The sequence below is a fragment of the Vicugna pacos genome, chromosome 25 (assembly GCF_048564905.1).
Source record: "Vicugna pacos chromosome 25, VicPac4, whole genome shotgun sequence".
NCBI lineage: Eukaryota > Metazoa > Chordata > Mammalia > Artiodactyla > Camelidae > Vicugna > Vicugna pacos.
In genome coordinates this window covers 31,094,026-31,107,351 of record NC_133011.1, presented here as the reverse complement: position 1 = coordinate 31,107,351, position 13,326 = coordinate 31,094,026, and the positions used below count along the sequence as shown (strand labels likewise).

The window sequence follows — 13,326 nt, the reverse complement described above, 5'->3', positions numbered from 1 at the left end:
GGTACAAATACACGTGGCATTAACGTTTCGAGGATTACCTGTACCATTTGTCACCTCCCGGTCTTCATTTATTTATGTAACCACAACTATCGCTATAGATCATCTTTCTCAGAACCCTTAGGGGGCCTTTCCTTTTGCTTGAGTGTGACAGCTGAGTGACTTTTACCAGTGCACTTTTCCCTCCAAGTAGTAATAATGGAAGAAGAGCAACAACCACAAACATCCCTGGTCCAGGCTGGGCTCCGGGCAGCACTAAGCAGCTGAGCTGCATCACCGCCTTGAAACCTCACCACAGCCCTGTGAGCTGATCACCCCCATTTTCCTGATGAGCAAAACTGAGGCTTAGAGAATTTCGGGAGTGCCAACTCCTGCCTCTAAAACTTTTGCCGTTAAAGCGAATCAAGTCAGATTCTCAATAGCCACAATGCTTCCAACTAGAGCCCTCAATTAACTGTGTGTTTATGTGTGTGTGTGTGTGTGCACGTGTGTACACATGTGCATTCCTTCAGGCTCAGTCAGCTTCAAGAAAAGAGATAATTGACTAGACAAACTTGTTTTGAGAATTCCTTCCTTTTTACCCCATTTTATTTATTTACTGCATAAATGATTCTTTAAATTCTGTAGTGCTTGGAGGAGGGTATAGGTCAGTGACAGAGTGCGTACTTCACATGCACAGGGTCCTGGGTTCAATCCCCAGCACCTTCACTAAAAAAAACTAATTAAAAAATACATAAATAAACCTAATTACCACCCCTACAAAAACAAACAAAAATTTTTAATTAAAAAAGAGAAAAAATTCTATAGTGCTTTACAAGTTTCAAAAGTTTCACACACATGATTTTATATAACCCCATGATAACCCTTTTTTCCCTTACCCTTATATTGCCCCTCCCCCTTCCCTCTCCCCACTGGTGACCACTGGTTTGTTCTCCATATATGAGTCTGCCTTTTTTTTTATTCACTAGTTTGTTGTATTTTTTAGATTCCATGTATAAGCTATATTATACAGTATTTCTCTTTCTCTCTCTGACTTATTTCACTCAGCCTAATGCCCTCCAAGTCCATCTATGTTGCTGCAAATGGCAAAATGTCCTTTTCATGGCTGAGTAATATTCCATGGTATATATACACCACGTCTTCTCTATCCGTTCATCTGTTGATGGACACTTAGCTTGCTTCCATACCTTGGTCCTTCTTTTTTTCTTTTTTTAAGTACAGCTTGAGGGGTGATGCTAGAGTCAGTCTGTACCAGTGGTCCTGGAGCACTTGTCTCAGTTCATTCACTCCTGTTCACACATTCAGCTCACTCATCTAGCCCCAACGATTCCAGGCACTCTGTCCAATACACAAAAACAAAAAATAATGACTTCAAGGAAGATGTCTTGAATTATGTTCAAGAGAATGGATGCAGGCAACCATTTGCTTACTACACGGCCTTGGGCGAGTCATTTAGACTCCTGGGCCTCAGACTCTTCATTTGAAAGGTGAAGATGACAACAGCGCCTACCGCTGAATGAGATCCTATACGTCAAGCACTAAGCCAGGTGCATCACATTGTAAACGCTCCATGGATATTACCTATTGACACTCAGCCTGGGCGCAGCCAGCGCACCGGAGCCACTGGTCTCCGAGCAGCCACACGCCTAAGGCCCATAATCCTGGGACTCTCTCTGGATTAACTCCAAGCACCCAGCTTCTCCTGCGCCCAGGCCCTGTCCCTGTGGCTGGCTCCAGTCCCAGTGCCCACGTTGGAAGGCCGGCTGTGGGCATCTCGGCTTGGTCTCCAAGGAGACCATTTATATAAGTTGAAAGCATGTGAATAATTTCATATGTATTTTATAGGTGTGGGCCTCTGTTTATGCAGTAAACGTGCAGGTGTATTTAATAAGCCCTTGTATGTGCGTCCCGGGCCAGACACTATCCTTGGTGTTTTGTAAACAGCAGTTCATTTAACCCTCTGAACAACATGCTGCGGTGATCTGATTTACGTTCCCAGTTTGCAGATGAGGCCCCTTCGGCCCAGAGAGGGTAATTATGGGTCAAAGTCACACAGCAAGGAGGTGGCAGAACCAATGTTCCCACCCAGCTGTTCTGGCTCCAGAATCCATGTTCCCTAGCACCGTTCTGGGTCTTGGTGAGAAAAGTAAAGACTAAAGTGAGACATCAGCTGCCCCCGGAGCACGACGGGGAGAAGAGGACACAGCGAACTCCAATTCCGTCTGTTAGGTTTTGGCTTGTATCCGTTTTCCGGAGCTGACGTAACAAAGCGCCACAGACTAGCGGCTTCAACAGACGCTTATTTCCTCACAGTTCTGGAAGCTGGGCGTCCAAAATCAAGGTGTGGACAGGGCTGGTCTCCCCCGAGGTCTCTCTCCCTGGCCTGTAGATGGCTGCCTTCCCTCTACGTGTCTGTGTCCTAATTTCCTCTCTTTAGAAGGACGCCAGTCATTGCGGGTTAGGGCCCACCCTAATGGCCTCATTTTAACTTCATTATCTCTTTAAAGGCGCTGTCTCCACATACAGTCACATTCTGAAACGCTGGGGGTTAGGACTTCAACAGGCTAATTTGGGGGGGAACCAATCCAGCCCATAACAATGGCCAAATGATAAAATATGACAGAGCTAATGGTGGATACATGGTGTTTGTTTTGTTTTGGGTGGGTAATTAGGTATATACATATATATTGTTTGTTTGTTTTTAATGGCGGTACTGGGGACTGAATTCAGGACCTGATTTATGGTAAGCATGTGCTCTACTATACCCCCCTTAATACACAGTGCTTGTCATATTAATCCCTACACTGCTCTGTATGCACAAAATATTTCATAATAAAAAAGTGAGTGTGGTTGATAACAGCACTGCGTTTCAGCAATGGTGGTGACGCACTGGGTGGGAAGGTGCAGGAATCTGGGAAGGAAAACAACGGCCACCCGCAGCCTCTCTGCTGTCCCCATCGGGCTCCTCAGCCCTGGCTGCACATTAAAAGCACCTGAGAACATTTGGAAGTCTGAGCCCCACCCAAGATCAATGAAATCAGAATCCTGGGCGGAGCCTCGGTTATTGGCGGGTGAAGAAATTCCCCAGGCGATTCTAATACACGCCAGGGCGGAGAACCACTGCTCGGAGCCCACGGCTCTCAGACCTTAGCTACCCAGGAGTCACCTGGACTGCTCGTTAGGCTCTAGGATGCTGGGCGCTGCCTCCAGGCTTCTGAGTCGGTAGCTCTGGGATGAGGCGGAGACGTTGCGGTTCTAATCAGTTCCCAGGTGATGCTGGTGTGGTTGATGCAAGGGCCGCACTTTGAGGACACTGCTCCGCGGGGCTGCACGCTGCGGACAGACACCTGTTGTCTGACAAGCACAGGGCTTTATACAGATGGGAATGGGACTGCCTAGGAGGGGTACCCCGCTCCAGCACAGTTCCCACCGCTCCCTGTTGCTCACATAGGCAGGTGTCAGTGGCTGGACCTGTCAGGTAAGGCATCCCTCTCTCTCCCCCATTCACCCGTCAGTACATCTTTGTTCAGGCCCCGCCAAGTTTCAGGTACCGTTCTGAGGGCTGGGATTGCAATGCTGAATCAGACCTAGTGTCTGCCCTGGAGGAAACAGCACTGAAGGGGAAACTTTCTCTCTCACACTCTCCTTCCCTTCCCTCTCGTGTGGGTTTCAGGCTGTCTGTGGCCCCCAGCCTATTGTTTAAGCCTGTGTGCCATGGACATCCTCATGTATGTGAATAAAGAGGCAGGATACAACACTGTGCTTATAATGCGATTGCTACTGCCTTAATACGTATTTTTAAAAGACTGCGAGACAATACATCAAAATGTTAAGAAAGCAACTGTTGACCCTGGAAAGGGCATGATGGGTGAGTTTGCTTTCTTTCTTAGACTTTTCTGTTTTGATTTTTCTATAATGAACATGTATTACTTTCATAATTAAAAAAACTCATATAAACACCCTCTTGCCCCTGTGTGTATATGGATGAGGGGGTGTGTGTGCATGTTCGTACACACACCTATACTTGTGGACCAGGGTAGAGAGACGCTTTATGCTCAGAGAAATGACTCACGTTAAATTTAGAAAGTGGCTTTATTTCAGTGTGATCAGAGGGGAGACATTTGATTTCTCACGGAACATGTCACTGATACAAGATCGCACCTCCACATAATTGAGTTTGTCTGCACAACGAAAGTTGACCCATTTACACGGCAATTCCCCAGCAAGTAACTGCTTAACAGCACTGTCTCTAACAAATCACTCGCAGCTTTTCTCCAGGATTTAGACTCTTAGGAGAATGTGCAGGGCTAGTTCCCCCTTCCCCCATCCCCAGGACGTGATGCCGGGGAGAATGCAGTATTTTCACTTTGCTCTCTTGCACTGAGTAGTAATTGTCACTTTCCAACAGACCAGTGTGACAAGCCATGCGTGTCCAGCGATTCCCAGGAGGGGGGAGAGGGGGCGGAGGGGGCGGCTTCTGCTTCGATCACATCGCTGCCGCCTGCCAGGCGCTACGAGCCGGGCACGTGTGAAATCCCTCTCGCCGACGTGCTTTAGTTTGTGCAGGTCCAAGACCCTAGGGTCCAGGCGTGCTTTCTGAAGTTCCTCCGCGAACTTCTTTGGTTCCTTTTCCCCATGGCCCCAGGCTCTGGAAGACTCTGTATACCACATAGAAAGAGCCACAACATTTACTAAGAATCTTCTAGGTGAAATCTTACCTGGGCTCCCCCACTCTGTCCCCAGAACAACCCCACGGCGTAGATGTCATCGTCACCCCATTTTATGTGATGAGGGTACAGGAGGCACCGAGGGGCTGAATATTTTCCCCAAGTTCCTGCAGCTGATGAGAACTAAAGTCAGGATTCGAATTTGGGTCTAACTCAACCCTGAACTTTTCCACTGTCATCTTTTTTTCTCAGAAACACGAATTAAGGTAAAATAATAATAAAAATATCCATTATTCCACACTAATTCCTTTCCAATTGTTGAGGGATCCCTCATCCAAACTGGCTCCTCACAAGGAGTTACAGTGCCCGTCGCCCTGATTCCAACGTTTTGGTTCCTGTGTGCAGCTCTGCTGTGGCGATGCTGAAATATTGAAAATATGCTGAAGGTCCCACTTACTAGCTCCCCTCCTCCCCTCACCAAGTTCCCCACCCTTTTTAAAATTCAGGTGAAATTCTCATAGCCTATAGTTTACTGTTTTCTTTTTGTTTTCTCACTGAAACATAGTTGACGTACAATATGCAGTTAACCATTTTAAAAGTGAACAACTCAGTGGCATTTAGTGCATTCACTTTGTTGTGCAACCAACCTCCACCTGGATTTGTTCCCGAATATTTTCATCACCCCAAAAGGAAACCTCGTTGTCTACTGAGCAGTTGCCCCCCATTCTGTCCTCCTCCTGGCCCTCGGAACCACCACTCACTAGCTTCTGAAGGCCCAGCACTGCATGCCCGGGTTAGGCTTCCTGTCCCAGCCTGAAGCCTGTCCCAGCTCCCTCTCCACCTCCCTGGGCGGGATTGTCCAACCTGCAGGGGCCGTCCGGGCCACCTGCAAGCGCCTTCCATGCGGCCCTCCTGCCCTCCCGGGACGGCAGCCCCTAAGAGGGCTCGGGCTGGGAGTCTCCTCCCTTAAGTCTGTTGGTTCTGAATGGCCAGAGGTGTAGGGACCGTGACAACTGGGTAAGTAGAATGTCAGTGCGTTTGCTCGGCCCCAGTGGAAAGTGGAATCTGCTTAATTGCAAAGTACTAACCAGAGGACAAAAACCCAGCCCCTGTGTCTCTCCAGTTCTACCATTAGTTACCATCTACACATAGTAGCATTCACTCTTGGGAGAAAGCAGACGCTCAGCAGGGAAACACATTTTTGAGGGGCCTTTGCTTCTATGATGGAGAGAACAGCTACTTTGCCTGAAAGATGAGTGGAATGCATGTGCTATGGGAGGACAGGATTCTAAAACACATGTGCTGGGTACAGTGTAGAAAACATTCAAAACCCATATCTCCTGTAGCCTTCTCAACAACAGAAAATAATGGTATTATTCCCATTTTGCAGACAAGGACATTAAAGGAGTCAGAAGTGAAAGGACTTGCCCGGGTGGCTGCACAGCTGGAAGCGGCAGGCAGGCCTTCCTGACCCCAAAATCAGTGCTCTTTTCAGGATACTGGGTGTTATGGACTGAAGGTTTGTGTCCCTCCCAGATTTCTATGTGGAAACCTAACCTCTCATGTGATGGTATTGGGAGGCGGGGTCTTTGGGAGAGGAGTGGGTCATGAGGGCAGGGCCTTTGTAACTGGGAATAGTGTCCTTATAAAAGAGACCCCAGAGAGCTCCCTCCCCTCCTCTGTCATGTGAGGACACAGGGGAGAAGGCCGTCTATGAACCAGGAAGTGGGCCCTCATCAGATACCAGACCTGCCAGCGCCTTGATCTTGGAATCCCCAGCCTCTAGAATCGTAAGAAGGAAACAGCATCCAGGCTGTGGCGTTGTGTTACAGCGGCCCAGGCAGGCTGAGACGTGGGCTTCCCCTTGCCCTGGTCAGGGTTGATTCCCCAGGGAAACAGAGCAGGTCACAGCCAGGGTGAACTGCCAGGGCTTTCCCGGGCACCATCCCTAGCTTTCCACTTGCTTGAATCTGTCAGATCTGTCAGGGCCTGACTGAATGAGCCAAAGTCAGAGGCCAGAATCATTTTCTCAGCCTCCCTGCATCCAGTGAGTGGAGACACCTGCATGTGAATCGGACCTCTCATCCCAGGCATTTCTGAATTCAGTGGAGTGCAGGAGAAGTGTGATCCATGTCCTCATTGACTCTTCCCTGCTTCCCGACCACCCCTACATTTACATGCTATGTTAGTCACACTGAGCTATTTGCAGTCCCTAAGCAGGCCAGAAAGTTCCTACCCCCATGCTGTTAACAATTACTGTGATGTTAACAATGGTGATACCTCTCTCCTGCGTCCTATTAATGAGCTAAGTCCTACACCTGAGCTATTTCATTTAACCTGTTCTTCCCTCCCCCTACAACCTAATGAAGTTGTTATGGTCAACCCCATTTCACAGATGAGCAAACTGAGGCTCAGAGTGGCTGAGTGCCGGGCTTTGAGCCAGACAATCTGGGTTCATGCCCAGCTCTACCACTATCTAATTAGTCTGCTCTTGGACAAATTCCATCTCTCTTCCAGCTCCAGTATCTTGCAAAACACTGAGCATGATGAACCTGCCTCATGGGGCTGTTGTGAGAATTAAATTAGATGGGCACAACATTTGGCACCTGGTCAGTATTTCAAAAATGTTCAGAAGTATTCTTGTAAGTGGCCAAGAAAGAAATTCAGCTCAGCTCTGATTCCAAACCCTGCTCCTCTTACTGTTCCTAGTTCAAGACCCAGCTGGTCTACCCCTCCTCCCGCCATCCTTCACCACTGCGGGGGAGGCATCCGTTCCCCTTTTTGGGGGATGAGTGCACTGGTGCTCAAGCAAGCTTCCAGGTGCATCTAATGCCTCTCAGAACTTCTAGAAAGGGTTTTCTGATCTCCTTCTGCTATCCTTTCTTTGCTGCTTTCCCTTCCAAGTTGAGTAAACACCCTTTCCCCCCTACACCCTGTCATCTGTGCTGCTTTCTTGCAGATCTGGAATCACGTGACACTCCATCTCCCCCCAGGACCAGGAACCTCTGGGAGATCCTATTGTAATCCTATCATCTCTGTATGCCCTCAGGTCCTAGCACAGGGCCTGGGCAACAGAAGGGCTTCAGAAGGGGCTTGCTGAAGAAACAAGTGGGTTATAATCAGGTAAGTCAGCACTCAGTGTCATTTGGTCACAGCCCCTCCCCAGCAATACAAACAGGAGAGCTGGAGGTGGAGGGTGGAAAGACAATGGAAGCTTTTGAGGGTAACTCTTCATGCCCTGCTAGAAGTCAGCGGAAAGATACTTTCTTGTCTGTATGCCTAAGAAATCTGGCTGAATTTCAATACAATGAGAGGATGGGTTTGAGGGCTGGGGGAGCAAGGTAGAGAGAAGAGGAGGAATTCTCAGTTTCCTAGGCATGTCCTGTTACGGGTAGAGAAGTACATTCTTTGCCATTATAGACAAGGGGAAAGATGGAGTCTCATAACGCTTGAAACTAGAATTACAGTGAGATTTGTGTCTGGGAATTTCTGTTCTAGAAGTCCTTGGAGAGCCTCCTATGACAGCGCACACACACCCCCACTCTCTCTCCCCCGACTTTGCTTTATTCCTCCTAGCACTTGAGCACAACCAGACACATCAGATATTCATTCACTGCCTGCCCTCCCCATGCCCTCCAGGCAGGTATTTTGTCTGGGTTCCCAGCTGTGTCCCCAGGGCCTAGAACAGCTCTGGTACTTAGTAGGCCTGCAGGAGTCTCTGTTGAAGGCTGGATGAATGATTTGAATGCACAAGCTCTCCCTGCCCCTGCTGCCAGGTGGGCCGGGCAGGGATCAGCATCCTTCCCAACATACAGGTGAGGAGGCAGCGGACCGAGGGCCAGGAACCGGGCTGGCCTGAAGGTCGGGGACACTCAGGTGCCCTGTCCGATGGGCTGTGTGCGACCTTGGGCCAGCCTCGCGCCTTCCAGAGCTGGAGTTTTCTCCTCTACGCCGCCGGGAGGGCGCCGGGCCCCCCAGGGTACCCCTCGCGGCAGCTCGCCCGCCTGCCGCGACTTGCCCAAGGTCACCCCCGCCCCAGCCACGACGGCCCGCCCTGCGAGGGCCCGAGGGTCCGCGCCCGGACGCCGGCTCCCCCGCCCCCGCCGCGGGGTTTTGGGGTGGGGGCCGGCGCGGGGCGGTCCCGGGGCGCCGCGCGCGCTGACGCCGGGCCCCGCGATGCGGCGGGGACGGGGCGCGGGGGGAGGCGGCGTCGGCGGGCGTTCTCCTTTTGTGCGAGTGCCGGCGGCTCGGCTTCTCGAAGGTAAACAGCGTTTCCTCTTCCTCCTCGATGCGTCTCTTCCTTTTATAGTTATTTCTCGCCTGGCACTCGCCGGGGCTGCTGCTGCTGCTGCTGCTGCTGCTGCTGCCGCCGCGGCGGGGGCCGCTCGCAAACCTGTGGCGGTGACGTGAGACCGGCCAACCCGGAAACGGCGGCGGCGGCGGCGGCACCCGAGGCTCCGAGGCTCCGAGGCTCCTGCGCTCCAGCGCCCGCGGCCGCGCTCCCCTCGCCGCTCCCCTGGGCCGCCAGGTACGTGCCCCGGGCTCCGCTGGCGTCGCCGCCGCGGCCGCCAGGCTTGCCCGCGCGCGCCCTGGGAGCCGCTCTGCACCCAGGGAGGGCGTGGGGTGCGGGGCGCGCGCGTGGTGGGTGCGGGGAGAGGTGGGGTGCAATCCGGGCCACGCGGGGCCGGGCGCCCAGCGGTTGGAGAGGGGGCGCCGCAGGAATGGAGGCCCCCCCGCGCGAGGGGCACCCCGAGGAGGCGCCTCGGGTGGGCTGGGGCGGGAGGATGCGAGGGGCGCACGCCGCGGGGCCGCCGCCCGGGTCCACCCAGCTGCGGGGAGCGCGCAGCAGCGCCCCGCGCCGGGAGGGAGCGGGTGCCCGGGGTAGCTACTCCCCCGCGGACCCCTCCTGCGCGCCAGGTAAGGGCGCAGGGTCTGACCCCGGGCTCCGTGCACCCCTCCAGCTAACTTCCATTGGAGGCTTGGAAAACCAGTCTCAGAATTGAGGAACTGGAGAGGGTGAAAAAAAATCTCCATTGGCTTCAAGACTTCCTCCTAGGGTAACCACCCGCCTGTGTTTAAAGAGCACTTCCTCTTTGCCCTTTATCTTTTCATCATCTTTTTTTTAATGGAAGTTCAGTGTTAACGGATGGGTGCCGTTGCAGCCTGCAGGGCTTTCCTGGGGCTGTGGACACATACCATGGGGTCTCGAACCTGTGCGTCCTGTATTGGCGGTGGGAGGAAAGAGGAACCGAGGACTTCCCTTACCGGAGCCCCGGGGTTGTGGAGGGGGGCGGTTTTGATCCTCACTCTGCCGCAGAAATGGAGCCGGTGGGGGAGGAGTTGAGCGGGAAGGAGGCACCGCAGGGTAGTGTCACGTGGAGTATGCACCTATGTTTAATTCCTGACTTTGCCACTTACTAGCTGTGTGACCTTGGGCAAGTTGCTTGCCCTCTCTGAGTCTTAGGCGCCCGTCTGTAAAATGGGTTGCTTTGAGTTGGGCCTGGAGAAAGTGAGCATGGATTTACTGGCCTGGAGAGGGTGCAGTGGGGGAAGTGTCATTGTTAGTCACCTTTAATTTCTGCCTCCCCACAGTCTAGAAGAGGGGCCTGGGGCACATGGGAGGCTCTCCATAGATATTTGTGAAATGAATAGGTGGATGGAGACTTTTGAGAAGGGAGTGGGTGGGTGTGGTTTCACATTTTGGCTTCCCTGCCCTGTAACATCCATTTCCCAGTCCTTGGAGAGCCCCATTTGGCCACCTGGGATACATGTAATCCACCCCCTTCCCGAGGAGGATTATCTTGTGAAAATATTGACTCCTTATGAAAAGGAGCTTAAACTCTGACTTTGAGCCTCCCCTATTCTTGGAAGATTGCATTTGGTAGAAATGAAAAGGAAGCCTCGTTTTGATTGCCACCACCAGATGACTGGCTGGGGCGGGCTGCCAGGGCTGACAGCTGGGCTGACTTCCCAGGCCTGGGGGTTCCTGTAAACGTGGAGGAAGCTGGGGGAGAGGTGGGCTTTCTCCCTGGTGGGGCAGCAGAAGTGGGCTGCTGGCCCGAGCTTTCTTCCTGGGGAGGCACGTTGTAATTCGCATTATCTGGATCCTTACTGGATTTCATGCACGGGGCAGGGGGGGGCCTGTGTGATGAGGAAGGCTAGGGTGGGTTCACGCACCAGGGTGCTAGGATGTGGCCTTCAGATAAAGACCCAGTATGTGTTTTTGCCTTCCACGTTGGGAGATTCTCAGGAAATTTTGTGCTCTCTGATAGCCATCCCTTCCTTTCCTTTCTTAGCTCCCAAAGGCTCCTGTGTCCCTTTCTTAGGATCCTTAGCTGTGTGTGTGTGTGTGTGTGTGTGTGTGTGTGTTTTCCCCCACTTCTGGAGGACAGGGGATGAGCCTGAGGGCTACTGTTATTTTAAGAAGCAACAGCAGGCACCTCTGTGCGGGGCCAGCTGTGGTTAAGCAGGTGCAGATTCATTTTTAAGACGTAGAGTGGGCGTAGTTACCTATGAAGTAGAGATTTTATTTTCATCTTACCACTTAGAGAAAGTGCAGGACTTGGCCCGAGACCCTCGCCGATTAAGCAGCCAATTCAAGGTTCTCTCTTGAGTCTTCCATCTGCAAAGCTCTCTCCCTCTTCCCTGCAGACCGTGCTCCCTTCTGAATGGCCTTTGTGTTTCCCCTGGCTCCTGGCAAGCTGTCTGGCATATGCTGGATACGCAGTACATTTTTTTTTTTTGACAGAATGATCAAAAGAGTGATGGTTTCCCCTTTGCTCTTTATGGAGGTACAGTCTGTCTCCACCTCAAGGTCGGCGCACTGGCCCGTAGGTGACCTTGATATTATTCTCTGCTGGTTCCTCCAAGTGTGTCTTGATTCTCTCTTGTGGAATCCCAGTCCCTAGCAGCTCTTACCTCAGAACCGAGAGCCCATGGCAGGAGGGACTCCTGAGGGATGCGGGTGCCAGGAGGTTGTGGCCTCACGCTCTGCACCACCGCTGTTCCCTTGATTGAACAGACCACCGTCCTGTGGCTTCGCGGTCTGGGACTTGGCCATCTCCAGCGAAACCATCTTCCAGCGAGGGAGCATTGTGGAAACAGTGTGGTGTCAGTGAAAAATCAGATTTTAAATTGGTACACTTAATGAGATGCTGGCCTGAGAGCCTTAGAGAGGTCACAACCTTCTTGGAGCTTTCTTTTCCTCATCTGTAAATGGCAAAATAATCCCTGCCCCTTCCCATCCAGTTCACTGGGCTCCTGGACACGAGGACAGGATCTGTAGTCACACCTCACTTGCCCTCTTACTGCCGTGTGCAGGTCACCAAGTTTCTTCTTCACCTCTTGGAGCCTCAGTGTTCTCATTTGTAAAATGGGGCGATCTATGGTGGGGGGGTGTATTGCTCATTGCAGTGTCAGTGAAACTCTTAGCACAGCCCCCCAGTAAACAGCCTTCATCCTCAGTGATTGTTGTTACCAGTAGCAGCAGTAATGTTCACTGTGTCCTCAATGAGAGCATAAGCATCTCAAGGGCCAGACCCAGCTCTCTTTTTTGACTTGAATTGGAGCTTCTTGAGAGAAGTGAATTGGGGGAGGAGGACAGGGAAGGGCCGATTTTATTCTTCTGCTCCTTCCCTGTCTGGGACACTTGATAAGTCCTGATAAAGGAAGAATCATCATGGTCCTGTTTTGCATCCATTTCTGAGGGTAAAAGGTCTTTTTTCCTCTTGGTCATAAAGTCCTCTTTTTATATGCCTGTGACATTCATGTCATATCTTCTCATAACCTTCATATCCACTCCTTCCAGATTTCACACAAGAATTGACCCTCCTAGATCCTCAGATGGACAAAGTTCCTGTTGCATCGGTAGAACTTTGGGAGTTATGTCTTTGATGCTTTTAAAAAGGGTGATTGGCCTCACCAGGTTAAAAGGAAGATAATAACTTTGTAGCCAGGGCTGCATAAGGTTGACGGCAATTGTATTTCCCCCTCTCATCCTTTTCTGCTTCAGAGGTGGCTGGGTATGGGTTTGTGGGGCAGACTGTCTGGGTTTCCAGCCTGGCTCTGCGACCTTGGAAAGAGACTTCCCCTCTCTCTCTGTGCTTTTGTCATCTTTCCAGTGAGGAAAAGTTACCACCACTTGGAAAGGTTGTTGTGAAGATCAACTCAGAGGTGATATGGGAAGCCTCTCGGCACAGTGCATGGCTCATAGTAGGTGGTCAACAAGTATTAGTTACTTTCCTGCTACCCCTGGGCTCTCTGCATCCTGGCCGTAGTCCCATCGTCCTGTCCCTCCATTAGCTGGGCTCCAGTTCCCACTAGGGATCAAGCCCTTGGCTGGTAGCTTCTTCCTAAATTCAAGTTCAAGCCTCCATGCTTTCCCAACCCACCTGCTGACTGACCACATTATGGTGCTTCCACTGAACCGAGAGGTCCTTGCACCAGAGCTTGTCAAGGAGAGTGAACTGGGGAGTCACTGAGTTTAAATTCTGTCCCATAGATTTTTTTTCCCTCCTTTCCAAAGACTTACTAGCTGCCATCTGCTCCCAGAGAAGGAGACATCGTGTTCATAAATACATAAATAATCGAAGTTGACGAGGAGATTTGTTTAAAGAAGTGATGCTGAGAATGAGTTTTATAAATATTTAAGATAATCTGCAAC

The 13,326-nt window shown here is 51.4% G+C and overlaps 1 protein-coding gene across 3 annotated transcripts in view; it reads left to right on the top strand.

The window, feature by feature from the left end:
• The first annotated feature begins 8,902 nt into the window (after positions 1 to 8,902).
• Positions 8,903 to 13,326, top strand: part of CYRIB (CYFIP related Rac1 interactor B) — a 137,844-nt gene continuing 133,420 nt past the window's right edge. Inside the window, exon 1 of one of the 3 annotated variants that reach the window (XM_072949709.1) lies at positions 8,903 to 9,192. The gene's annotated coding sequence lies outside the window, so the exon portion shown is untranslated. The remainder of the gene's footprint in view (positions 9,193 to 13,326) is intronic. The other 2 variants (XM_072949708.1, XM_072949718.1) reach the window with 2 other exon arrangements.